Genomic DNA, 12,500 nt, shown 5'->3' on the forward strand with positions numbered 1-12,500 from the left:
AAGAGAGAGTGAGAAAGAGAGAGTGAAAAAGAGAGAGAAAAGAGAGATAGAGGAGCTAATTGTTAGTTAGAAAGAGAGAGAGAAAGAGAGAGAGAGAGAGAGAGAGAGAGAGAGGAGAGAGAGAAGAATACTGTTATATACTGCAACTATCATAACGCTGATGAGATTTTCTTCACAAACTTTGTTAAGGAGAAAATCTGATTTAATTTGGTCCATTTAGTCAATTGAAGTAAATACGACTGCTTTGAAGGGGAAACAGGTAGAATTTCTTCAGAAAGGGTAGAATTTCTTCAGAAACTTTTGTTATATTGTGGAAAAAAGAGAGGAATCTGATTAACCGTTGTTTCTAGCTTGCAGTAAGAGACAAATTTTTGAGGAGGTTTTCCTCACAAACTTTTTGGGGTTAAAAAGAATGAACATGCTTTATTTTTGATGGTGAAACTAAGCGGGAGAGAGAGAGGGGGAGAGAGAGAGAGAGGAGGAGAGAGAGAGAGAGAGGGGAGAGAGAGAGAGAGAGAGAAAAGAGAAAGAAAAGGAGAGAGAGAGAGCAATCTAATGTAAGTGATATTTTGGCTGAAGTAAGAAGCAGCTACTTTGAGAAAAAAAGGTAAGATACTTAATGTACTTCACTGATTAGATTTTTTTCACAAACTTTGTTATATTGTGCTTAAAAATGATATAAAATATTGAGAGATATCTGATATAGTCGTTTTAACTGGAATAACTGGTTACGTTGAATAGGTACTGTTGAATAGCGTTGAATAGGTACTGTACTGTTGAATAGGTACTGGTTACCGTTGAATAGGTACTGTACTTAGAATAGGTACTATTCTGTACTAGAAGTTCCATAACACGTGACTGGCGAGCCTTTCTTACAGAAAAAAAAGCTGGAAAAATTTCCGTGCATGTTAACCAGGAGTACAGTAAAATAAGTGTGTGGAGGGTTACGAAAACTAAGACACTTTTCACCTATGGCAAAAAGTGTGCAAATCGAAAATAAGGGAGAATAGGACAGACAAGAGTGAAGATGGCCCCTTCATTTTCTAAGTCCCTTCCATGTTTACTTCGAGAGGACCAAGACAAATGTGACGCGGAACCAAGTAGTCCTTGTGAGAACGAATATTTTGCAATTATCAGCGTCCGTTTTCTCGAATTCTTGTATGTAATGCGTTCTTTTACTTTTATTATACTTCATTTACCTGCTTTAGTAAGTATTTAGCTATTAGACAAAAACCCCCATGGCATGCGCCTTTGCCACCCGGGGATTGACAGGCCAGCAGCGGGTACGGAGAAACCGGGGAAAAAAAGTTTTATTTGAGTGCTGGTCGATTTCCGGGGCATTTTTAAAACCCTTTGGGATATCAGGACAAATAGAATTATCCTATCACGTTGATATTTGAACCCCTCCAGGCCCCAAATGCCCCAAAAAAATGATTAGAAACCAAGCAACTGTGACCATAGACGGGAAACGAAAAAACGTCGGTGTTCGGACTAAAGGTATGTGGTTTTTTTTACCCGGGGGGTCCAGGGGGCTATGCCCCCTTGCTAGGTGTATATATTACCACGGGGTCCAGACGAATATAATAGCACGGGGGTCCAGGAATTAATATCGTGTGTTAAACCCCACGGTTTAAAGGGTTTAGGTTGTTTTGGGTTTTAGAAGCATTGTGATTACCAGGGGGGGAGTGGATATGTGAAACCCTGTAAAATTTACAAACGAGGGTTTTGGTTCCGTAAAATTTTTGAAAGTTGGCGCGTCGGTAGTAGATTTTTGATAGTGGCGGCGACGTTCTTTAGGTTTCTTTGCCGTTTTTAAGCTTTTTTTGGCTTTTTTTACCTTTTCGTTCGTTTTTTTCTTATTAGCCTGTTTTACCCCAATTTCCTGAGTTTTTCATGCCCCCCCCTGCTACGGGATCATCAAATCACATCAGATTGTGGGCTGCACAATGCAAGGGAAATGATCATCAGATTCGTTCTCACGAAAACAAATCTGTTGATATAAATGTTGTCAGGGAAGACCCGGTTGTCATTTTCGGAAAATTAACCAAAAAACTTTTCATGTGGTAAAAATATTGAGTATCAAAACGTTCAAGTGGAATGCATTTATCAAGAAATATTCTTCGTAGATAAAGGAATATTTTCTTTAGAGAATAGATGCAAGAGATAGTCTTTATTTAAAGGAGTAAAATGTCATCTTAGTCCTAACCGTGGGGTTTAAAAACACCCTGTTGATTCGTTTGTTTATGTTTTCTATGGTTAACCCTATGGCTACCCAGCGCTTTCTCGCCCGTTGTTTACACTCGCAGAAACGTGTTTGTTTACGTGTTTCGAAGACGCCACCTAATGTTTCGGACAAGCGCATACTAAAAACCCCTTTTCAATGAATTATCTAAATATCTTCGGGTAGTGAAAACTAATAGAATCAAAATGCGGATGCTCCTTTTCACTTGTGTTTGTAGAGTAAAATAAACAGACTACTATTAAGGTGAAAAAGCAGAAATAATTTTGTTTCAGAAAATGTTCGGTTTTTAAAAATTTCAAACAAAATGTTATTAATGCAAATTCAAGGTGAAAAAGTAAAGACAATAAGAGTTAGAGAAACAATATTTTGGGAGAATCATAGCGTTTACACAATACAATAGACAAATTTTAAAAATATATAAATATTATATTATTATATTAATATAATTTTATATATATATATATATATTTAAACATACACACACACACACACCAACACACACAACACAACAACACACACACAAAACACACACAACACACACACACACACACACACACCCCAAAACACAACCCCACAACACAACATATATAATATATTAAAAATATTAAATATATATATATATAATATTGGTGTGTGTGGTTGTGTTGTTGGTGTGGTTGGTTGTGTGTGTTATACATATAAATATGCAAAATGCTACACATATATATTTTATAAATATATATATATATATATTATATATATTAAAATATATATATATAATATAATATATATTATTGTCCTGGGTAAGACAAAAAAAACTGCACCCTGGGTTCCTTTAACAAGGATAGCCCCTATTAGCTCCCTATACCAGGGTTTCGGTGAAACTGTCGCAGCAGGGCAGTGGATATCTGGTGAAAAACCTTTAGTTCTACGAAGTGTTTTTTACCCGATAATATATATATATATATATATATATAATATTATAATATATATATTAAATATATTTATTTTTTTATTTATATGTTTTTGGTATGATGTAATATATGTGATATATAAAATAAACACACACGCACCACAAACACACACAAAAAAACACACACACACACACACACACCCCCACACACACACACACACACAACACCCCCCAACACACCAAACACACCCCACACCCTACACACACCACACAACCACACACACAATAAATAAAACAAACTACAAAATAATAAAGAATAAAACAAAAAAAAAAAAAAAAAAAAAAAATTTTAAATATATATAATAAAATATATAAATTATAGATATAATAATAATATAGCAAGCACACAACACACAACACACACAAGTGGTTTTTGATGCGGTGTGTGTGATATGTATATATAAATATAATAAAATATAAATAATATAAAAAAACAAAAAAAAAATTTAAAATAAAAAAAAAAAAAAAAAAACAAACAACAACACACAATATGTATAATTTTATTAACACAGCACACACAACACGCACAACACACACACACACCACACACACAACACAAACACACACACACACACACACAAAAACCACAACACACACACCCCACACCACACACAACCCCAAACACACACCACACACACCAACACACATATAATAAAATATTATAATATAATATATATATATATATATATAATATATAGGTGTGGGTGTGGGTGGTGTGTTGTTGTGGTGGTTGTGTGTGTAACATAAAAAATATGCAAAATGCTACACACATAATATATATATAATAATATAATATATATTAGTTATATATATATATATAAAATATATATAAATTTTAAAATATATAATTATTGCCCTGGGTAAGACAATAACGCACCCGGGGGTTCCCTTGAAAAAGGGGATAGCCCCTATGCTCCCATACCGGTGGCGGTAAAACGGTCGGCAGCAGGGCAGGGAATCTGGTGAAAAACCAAAATATCATAATTATATATATATAAAAAAAAAGAATAGATAAAAATTTATAAATAAATAAAAATAGTATGTAGTATGATATAATGGTTAAAATTATTAAATATATATATAATATATAATAATATAATAAAAAATAAAATATTTTATTTTAAAACTAATACATAAACATCAATATACATAAAAACAAAATATTTCTAAAACCCCAAATAGTGTGTTTGTGTGTGTGTGAGGAAAAGGTTTATAATATATAATAATAATCGTAAACTTAGTCATTTATATCACGTTGATTCGTGTCTCACATTTGGTTAGACTAATCATTATAATTTATTCATTGTTATAGTTATTATTGTTATGATCATTGTTATCATTATTATTATTATTATTATTATTATTATTATTATTATTATTATTATTATTATTATTATTATTATCATTTATTATTTATTATATTATTATATATATTACATATTATTATCATTATTATATTATTATTATTACTATTATTATTTTTATTATTATTATTAATTATTTTTTATTTTTAAAGTTTTATTTATTATTTTTATTATTATTATATTATTATTATTATTATTTTTTATTATATTAATGTTATTTTATATTATTACTATTATTATTATTATTATTATTATTATTATTATTATTATTATTATTATTATTATTATCATTATTATTTTACATTATATATATATATATATATATATATATATGAATATATATATGAATATATAAATACACATTAATATATGATATTCATGTATTTACGTATGGTTCTATCAGACGCCGTTGTAAGCTAAAATCTACGACTGGATGGCAAAAAATAATATCATGTTACATAATTCACTCCGTGGTTGCAAAAGCTTCCTCGTTGTAATCTCGTCTGATCAGAGACAATGGAATTTCCAGACGCAATTGCACAAAGGAGATAATTCGAGAAGCATCAAACAGAACAGATTCTTCTTCACTTCAAAACACAAAATGTTACTAAGGAAACTAACTACATGAAAGTTTGAAATGTGAAGGAAGGTGGATATGCTTTCTTTTTTCTTTTCTTTTCTTTTCTTTTCTTTTCTTTTCTTTCTTTTAACTAAGAATTGTAAACTGTAATGGGAAAAAAATATCTTGATTTCACTTCAGCTCATTTTCATTGTATTCATATCCATTCATAATGGTAATCTTTACAAACATTTTGTTTACGATAGAGTGTAAATATATCCAAAATATGGGCTTATAGCAGTACCGGAACCTATTAAGAAGGAATTTCCACATAGAAATGCTGGTGTGATTCAGAAGTGCTGGTGATTCATCAGATTCGGAGCATCACTGCGGGTCATACCCAGAGTGACAGAGGTTCGACTCCTTTCATGTCAGAGAAGGCAGTTGCACTTCCATGTGAGTACGTTATTACGTTATTCTTTTTTTTATTATTATTATTTACATATACATACATACGGACAGAAAAAAACACACGTACGCGCTCACACACACACACACACGCGCGCGCGCGTATATATATATATATATATATATATATATATATATATATATATATATATACCTATATATAATATATATATATAGATGTGTGTGTGTGTGTGTGTGTGTGTGGTGTGTGTGTGTGTGTGTGTTGTGTGGTGTGTGTGTGTGTGTGTGTGTATGTGTGTATATATATATTATATATAGATATATATATATATATATATATATATATATACATATATAATATATAAGAAAGAGAGAGAGAGAGAGAGAGAGAGGAAGAGAGAGAGAGAGAGAGAGAGAGAGAGAGAGAGAGAGAGAGAGAGAGAGAGAGAGAGAGAGAGAGAGAGAGAGAGAGAGAGAGAGAGAGAGAAAGGATACGAACTCCTTGCAAAGAAAAAATGGCATCAGCTTAGCAAGTTTGTTGACATACCTGTTATCTGAAAGCATGAGCCGGGGGGGGGGTACACTTTAAAAGGACTCTACATTTCTCGACCCAATGAAGGTTTATTTGCGATGAACTTGGCTGAACATTTTCCGTACTGAGATGTCTGTGGTAAAGCAAAGAGTATACTAAATGTTTTGGTGTTTGTTTTTTTTGTGTTTGTGCGTTTTGGGAAAATGATAACAAATAAAAACATTGTAAACTAGATTGGCTAAGAATCACCATTTTTAAGAGGAAAAATAAACACACAGAGTGAAATTTCTTTGCTGTTAAGATGAGCTCTTAGAGATGATTGTCCATTTAGTAATGTGAACACGTTTGGGGCATGAACGAGGGGGAAAAGATATATGGCATTTTCCTGTTTAAGTTTTAATGAAATGGAAAGTTGATATGGTTACGCGTTGCGAAACTCGTATGGTCTTTTCCCCGATATGTTTTTTTTACAAAAGGTTTCGAATTTCGGTGGAATAGTGATTGATTCAACAGCTGTTTTTTGTTGTTGTTGTTGTTGTTGGGATTGCTGTTGTTGTTTAGAGATATAGACGTGTTGATGCAGTTTAGCAGTATATTTTTTATTTATATATTTATTTATTATCATTTTCAGTTGTGTTTTGTTTTCTTTCTTTGTGATGGCAAAAGAAAAAGCTTCTGTTTTCGAAAGTGAAACACACACTCGATATCGCATGACAAAAAAACAACATCTGTAAACTCCAATACACCAGAACAGCAGCTGATTTCGGAAACTTATCCTTTCGGAAACCAATTACATAATTAAATTTCAGTTTGTTATAAAAAAGGACGATGATAACGACGGTAGAGGTACGGAAATTTGGTTCACCGGTTTACCTCCCTTTGTAACGCGAACCAGTGGTAATTCTTATAGATTTCTAAATGCCAAATATATGGAGTTAATATGGGGTTTTTTTCCTTTTTTTTATTATTTTTTATTATTTTTTATTATTTTTTTTTATCTTATCTATTCATTTATTCACTATTTATCTATTTACGGGTTTTAGAATAAAGACAGTGAAGATTGTTTATTCATTTTGAGTTTTTGTGAATTTTCCTAGTTTGTAAAATAATGGAAAAAAATATATATTAATTGCGGAAATATTACGTAGCAAAAAATATATATATCGATATGATGACCTGTGTTGGCGAAATAATACAACCATTTGATAGTTATTTCGTTTCTATAGCAATGCTGTAAGAGTTTCTGTCCCTCTGTGTGTATGTGTGTGCATGAGTGTCTTCACAGAACACGTATGTATGTATATAGCTGCAAACGCACACACACACAAACAAACACACACACAAATACACACACACACACACACACACACACACACACACACACACACATATATATATATATATATATATATATATATATATATATATATATATATATATATATGTGTGTGTGTGTGTGTGTGTGTGTGTGTGTGTGTGTGTTCTCTCTTTTTTCTTTTTTTCTTCTTCTCCTTCTTTCTCTCTTCTTCTTTTTTCCCTTTATTTTTCTTCTTCTTCTTCTTCCTCTTCTTCCCCTTCCTTTCTCTTTTTCTTTTTCTTTCTCTTCTTCATTCTCTTCTTTTTTTCTCATTCTCCCTCCTCTTTCTTTTTCAAACAAACAAAAAAACGAACAAACAAACAAATATATAAATAGATAAATATAAATACATAAAATAAAGAAAATAAATAAAACTTTTGGATTACAACTGAATATACAAAAAAAATAATAATAATTTATACAATTATATATCTATGATTTATTTTCATCATTAACATCATGTTTCATTTACATAATTTACATCATTTACATCATTTACATTTACATCATTTACATCAGATTATTATTTTCATTTACATAATTAATGAACAGAGAGAGAGAAAGGGGAGAGAGAGAGGAGAGAGAGAGAGAGAGGAGAGAGAGAGAGAGAGAGAGAGAGAGAGAGAGAGAGAGAGAGAGAGAGAGAGAGAGAGAGAGAGAGAGAGACAGAAAGAGAAAGATATAAAGAGAGAGAGAGAGAGAGAGAGAGAGAGAGAGAGAGAGAGAGAAAGAGAGAGATAGAGAGAGAGAGAGAACCATATATCATTTTCTTGTCGAAGTTTTAATGAACGGAGGAACCGCGCGGATACATCGCCGGGATTTGAAACTGAAATACTGTTTGCTGGAGTTTATCGCAATAAAATGTGGTTAAATAACTACTTGTTTATTTGTGTCCATGATTAGCTGTCTTTTATTTTCTTTGATTATGAATAGATATAGATAAATATCTCATTTCAATTATCAATTTCATTTTTCATCATAATTCTGAAGATTGTTATATAAGTACGATGTGAATAAACATTAATTCTGTAAGGCAAATTGTACATAAGCTGCAAATAAACTCATAAATTCGCGTATTAATTCAAATAAATATCTCTTCTCCACAAACCAGATTTTTCCTTTTAATACACACTATTCCTTTACGCATTTTTTATATTTTTTTATTATTATTACCGTCTGTGCTGACAAACTTTCCACTCGAAATATCCTCATATGCTTTATTTAACAAGATAGTTACATTTCAAATACGGAGAGAGATATGACCCTATAGAATTCACATACTTTTTCGTCTCGCCCCCGTTCTCAAAGTGTAAATAAACAGTCATATGCCTCTTTTCTCCCGCTTCACTCACTTCAGATCAAGAAAACTCACTTCAACGTTTTCCGCACTTGGGTAGCTGCGTCTCGCTCTCTGAAGCGCTGCATGTGAAGCGAAGAGGAAGCTCCGTTGTTGCATGTTGCAGGAGAGGTTCCCGGACGAAATGATAATCATCTGCTTCTGCTGCGTTGAATCAGTGTTCTAGCATATATTGAAATGTAGGGTTCAAATGTTGAGCAATGTTTATATATATATATATATATATATATATATATATATATATATATATATATATATACATATATACATACACACACGTACACGCACACACACACACGCAAAGAGGATAAACAAAAAACGCACAAATGCACACACGCGGTGATTGTTAGGAGAAGTGAATGAAAAGTGATAAAAATATTTATGAGATCAAATACAAATACCTCATGACTTCCAATTAAATAAATCGTTGAAATGAAACGTTATTTTGCTTTCTGTGAGTTCCTGATTGAGATATGTTGTCTTCACTAAAAGCATTTTAATCTGCATACACACGCATACACACACACACACACACACACACACACACACACACAAACACACACACACACACAAACACACACACACAAACACACACACACATACACACACACAGCGGGACCAGTGGCTCAAGGAAGAGAAAAAGTAGAATTAACTTCAATTTTGTATAAATAAATCAAAGCGGAAATATGGAATGAATAAAAGTGAATAAAGAGCGCTCTGATTGGCGGTTTTATTTTCATGTTCAATATTTATCCGGACTTCTGTATATGTCGGAGCTTGTCTGACTGGGCCTTTGACTTCTCTGACTGGGCCTCCGGGCTAGTACAGTGGTAACGTGTCGGCCTCTCATCCGGGGGTCGGCGAGTACACGAGAAGTTGCAACTGTCGCCTGGAGGTTACTGCTGTGGCTGGGCACCACGGCGGGCAAGGACTCGGTTCAGCCGAGTCAGCAGCAGCTCACACACGTGAGCAAAATCAAGCAGACAGTATGTCACACCAAGAATATCCATTGTATCAAATGGAATCCAAACCAAAAAATTGATCATAGTAGGTGAGTAGCCCTGCTCCGCTCTATCTAGTTTGCTATTCATCTATTTATCATTATTGTTATTATTATCATTATTATTATCACTATCATCATCATCATCATTATTATTATTATTATCATTATTACTATAATTATCATTATTATTATTACCATTATCATTATCATTATCATTATCATTATTATTTTATTATTATTATCATTATCATTATCATTATTATTTTATTACTATTATTATTATTATCATTATCATTTAATCCTATTTGGGCAACTACTCTCCACTGAAAATTGTCTCGTGTATGAGGGAGGAGATCCTGGCGTAAGTGATGATGCTTTTTGAGCCTCGGGAACTGCTTGCTTTTAAAGTGCAAGCAGGGGATGACTGGTCAATGCTTCTGAAGAACAGCTTTATTTGTCGTAAACATTGTTGAGACTTTGTGCTCCAGATTTTTCAGGATGAAAATTACATTCGAATGTCTACCATTATATGTCATGGTTGAAAAGTGTGTGTGTGTGTGTGTGTGTGTGTGTGTGTGTGTGTTGCGTGTGTGCGTGCGTGCGTATGTATGTGTGTGCGTTTGTGTGTATGTATATATGTGTATGTATGTATGGTAAAACACTCTCCGTGTTGATACTATGATAGAATAACCCACAAAGCAAAACCAGATTTATTAAAAATGAGACTACAGTTTCGAAATCCACCTGGATTCCATCTTCAGGTCTGAAGAGGAAAGGGAGAGGAGGGGGTATAAAAGAGAGAGAGGAGAGGCAACGCGGATGGTCGGCATAAGGGAGAAGGCGGAGGATGTGGGAAGCGAAGAGACTATCCGCAGCAGAAAAGCCGCTCTTCAAGTTGAAATTGGGCAGCAGCTTGATTAAGAAGTATTTCACCAGTCTGCGGGTGTAGACATCAGTGGAAGGAGAAACAAATCGCGCCGTTGACCAGTCCATCTGATTGCCTGTGTCACACTGATGGCAAAAGAGGACGTTGTTGTTTACTCCCCTGGATACAGCGTACTCATGTTGAGACAAACGCTTAATGAGATTGGCGCCTGTCTCGCCAAAGCAATGCTTATCACAGGAGGCACAAGGAACAGCATAGGTGCCCACCTTTGAGGTAGTGGGAGGGCTGGTGTGGACCAGATTTCGTCGCAGAGTGTTCACCTGGCGAAAGATCAGCCTGCAGTTGAGAGGCTGAAGAGAGAGACTGAGAGAGTAGATCTCCTCAGTGTAGGGCAGGCTGAGGGCGGCCAGGTGATAAGTCTCTTTAGGAGAGGAGTCGTGGTAGAAGGTATGCCGTGCCCTGGATATCACGACGTCGAGAACCTACCGAGGGTAGCCCAGTTTGGAGAACGAGCGACGCAGGAAGTCGATATCTCCATTCAGGTACTGGGGGTCACACATGCGGAGGACGCGGAGGAACAGCGAGGTGGCAACACCTCTCTTTACATGGAGAGGATTGTATGAGAAGAAGTGTATGTACATACTGCTATGTATAGGCTTCCTGTATATGGAGAAGGAGAAGTGGTCAGCAGAGCGATGAACTAGGGTGTCCGAGAAAAGGAGCTTGTTGCCAACCTCCCATTCCACCTTGAAATGGATGGAAGGAGAGAAAGAGTTCAGCTGCGTCAGGAAATCCGAGAACAGGGCAGGGTCATGGGGCCAGAGAGCAAAGACGTCGTCGACATACCTCAGCCAGACCGACGGACGAAGGAGGAGGGAAGGGAGAAGCTCAGACTCGAAGAATTCTATGAATAGGTTTGCCAAGACTGGAGAGCCCATGGCAACACCGAACGTCTGAGAGTAGAAGCGACCTTCAAAGGAAAAGGAATTAGACTCCAAACACAGACGAATCAGCTGGAGGAAGACAAGGATCCTCTGCGGGGAGTCTCCTCTGGAGGAAAGCGAAATCGTCATCAAGCGGGAGATGAAGTCCTGAGAGTGGCGAAGGTGAGCAGGAGAGAAGGTGCCAAGAAGGGGTGTGAGAGACTTCGCCAGCCAGGCCGCAAGCGGGTGCGTCACAGATCCCCGGGAGGAGATGATGGGGCGCAGAGGCACGGCCGGCTTATGGATTTTAGGAAGCCCATAGAAATGAGGGAGTCGAGGGTTGATGACCCTGAACCTCTGGTAGAGATTCGCCTCCGGAAAACAGGCTGCTATCTCTGTGGAAGGTAGCAACAATGCGTTCACGGGGGTCACTAGTCAAGGGAGCATAAGTGGAGGCGTCATCCAACAGGTCCTGGGCCTTCTGCAGGTAAGAGGCACGGTCGAGGACCACCACCGAGTTGCCCTTGTCAGAAGGCAGAATGGTGACGTCCTCCCTGTGCAGGCTTTGAAGGGCCTCACGGTAACGCCTGGGAATGGAAGGGTTAGGATGGAGGAGAGATTCGAGGGCCGGGATGAAAGCACCACGGAGGAGAGAGACATCAAGCAAAGAGTTCCTGTGAGAGGATATGAAACGGTCAAAGGATGAAATAATGTCGATGGAGGTAAGGGGTCGAGGGCGGAGAGCAAAGGAAAGACCGAAGCCAAGAAGTTGTTGTTGGTGTGGGGGCAAGAACAGGGAAGAGAGGTTGGTGACAGCGTCGGTGAGGGAGAAGCGGGACCAAGGACTGCGGGTGGTCAGGCTGGAGAGTTTCTGGGAGGGAGAGCGGCCATGGGTG

The 12,500-nt window shown here is 36.0% G+C and overlaps 1 pseudogene; it reads right to left on the bottom strand.

The window, feature by feature from the left end:
• Window positions 1–10,108: 10,108 nt before the first annotated feature.
• LOC119583082 overlaps window positions 10,109–12,500 on the bottom strand; it is a 2,773-nt pseudogene continuing 381 nt past the window's right edge.

Source organism: Penaeus monodon, chromosome 16 (genome assembly GCF_015228065.2).
Source record: "Penaeus monodon isolate SGIC_2016 chromosome 16, NSTDA_Pmon_1, whole genome shotgun sequence".
Lineage (NCBI taxonomy): Eukaryota > Metazoa > Arthropoda > Malacostraca > Decapoda > Penaeidae > Penaeus > Penaeus monodon.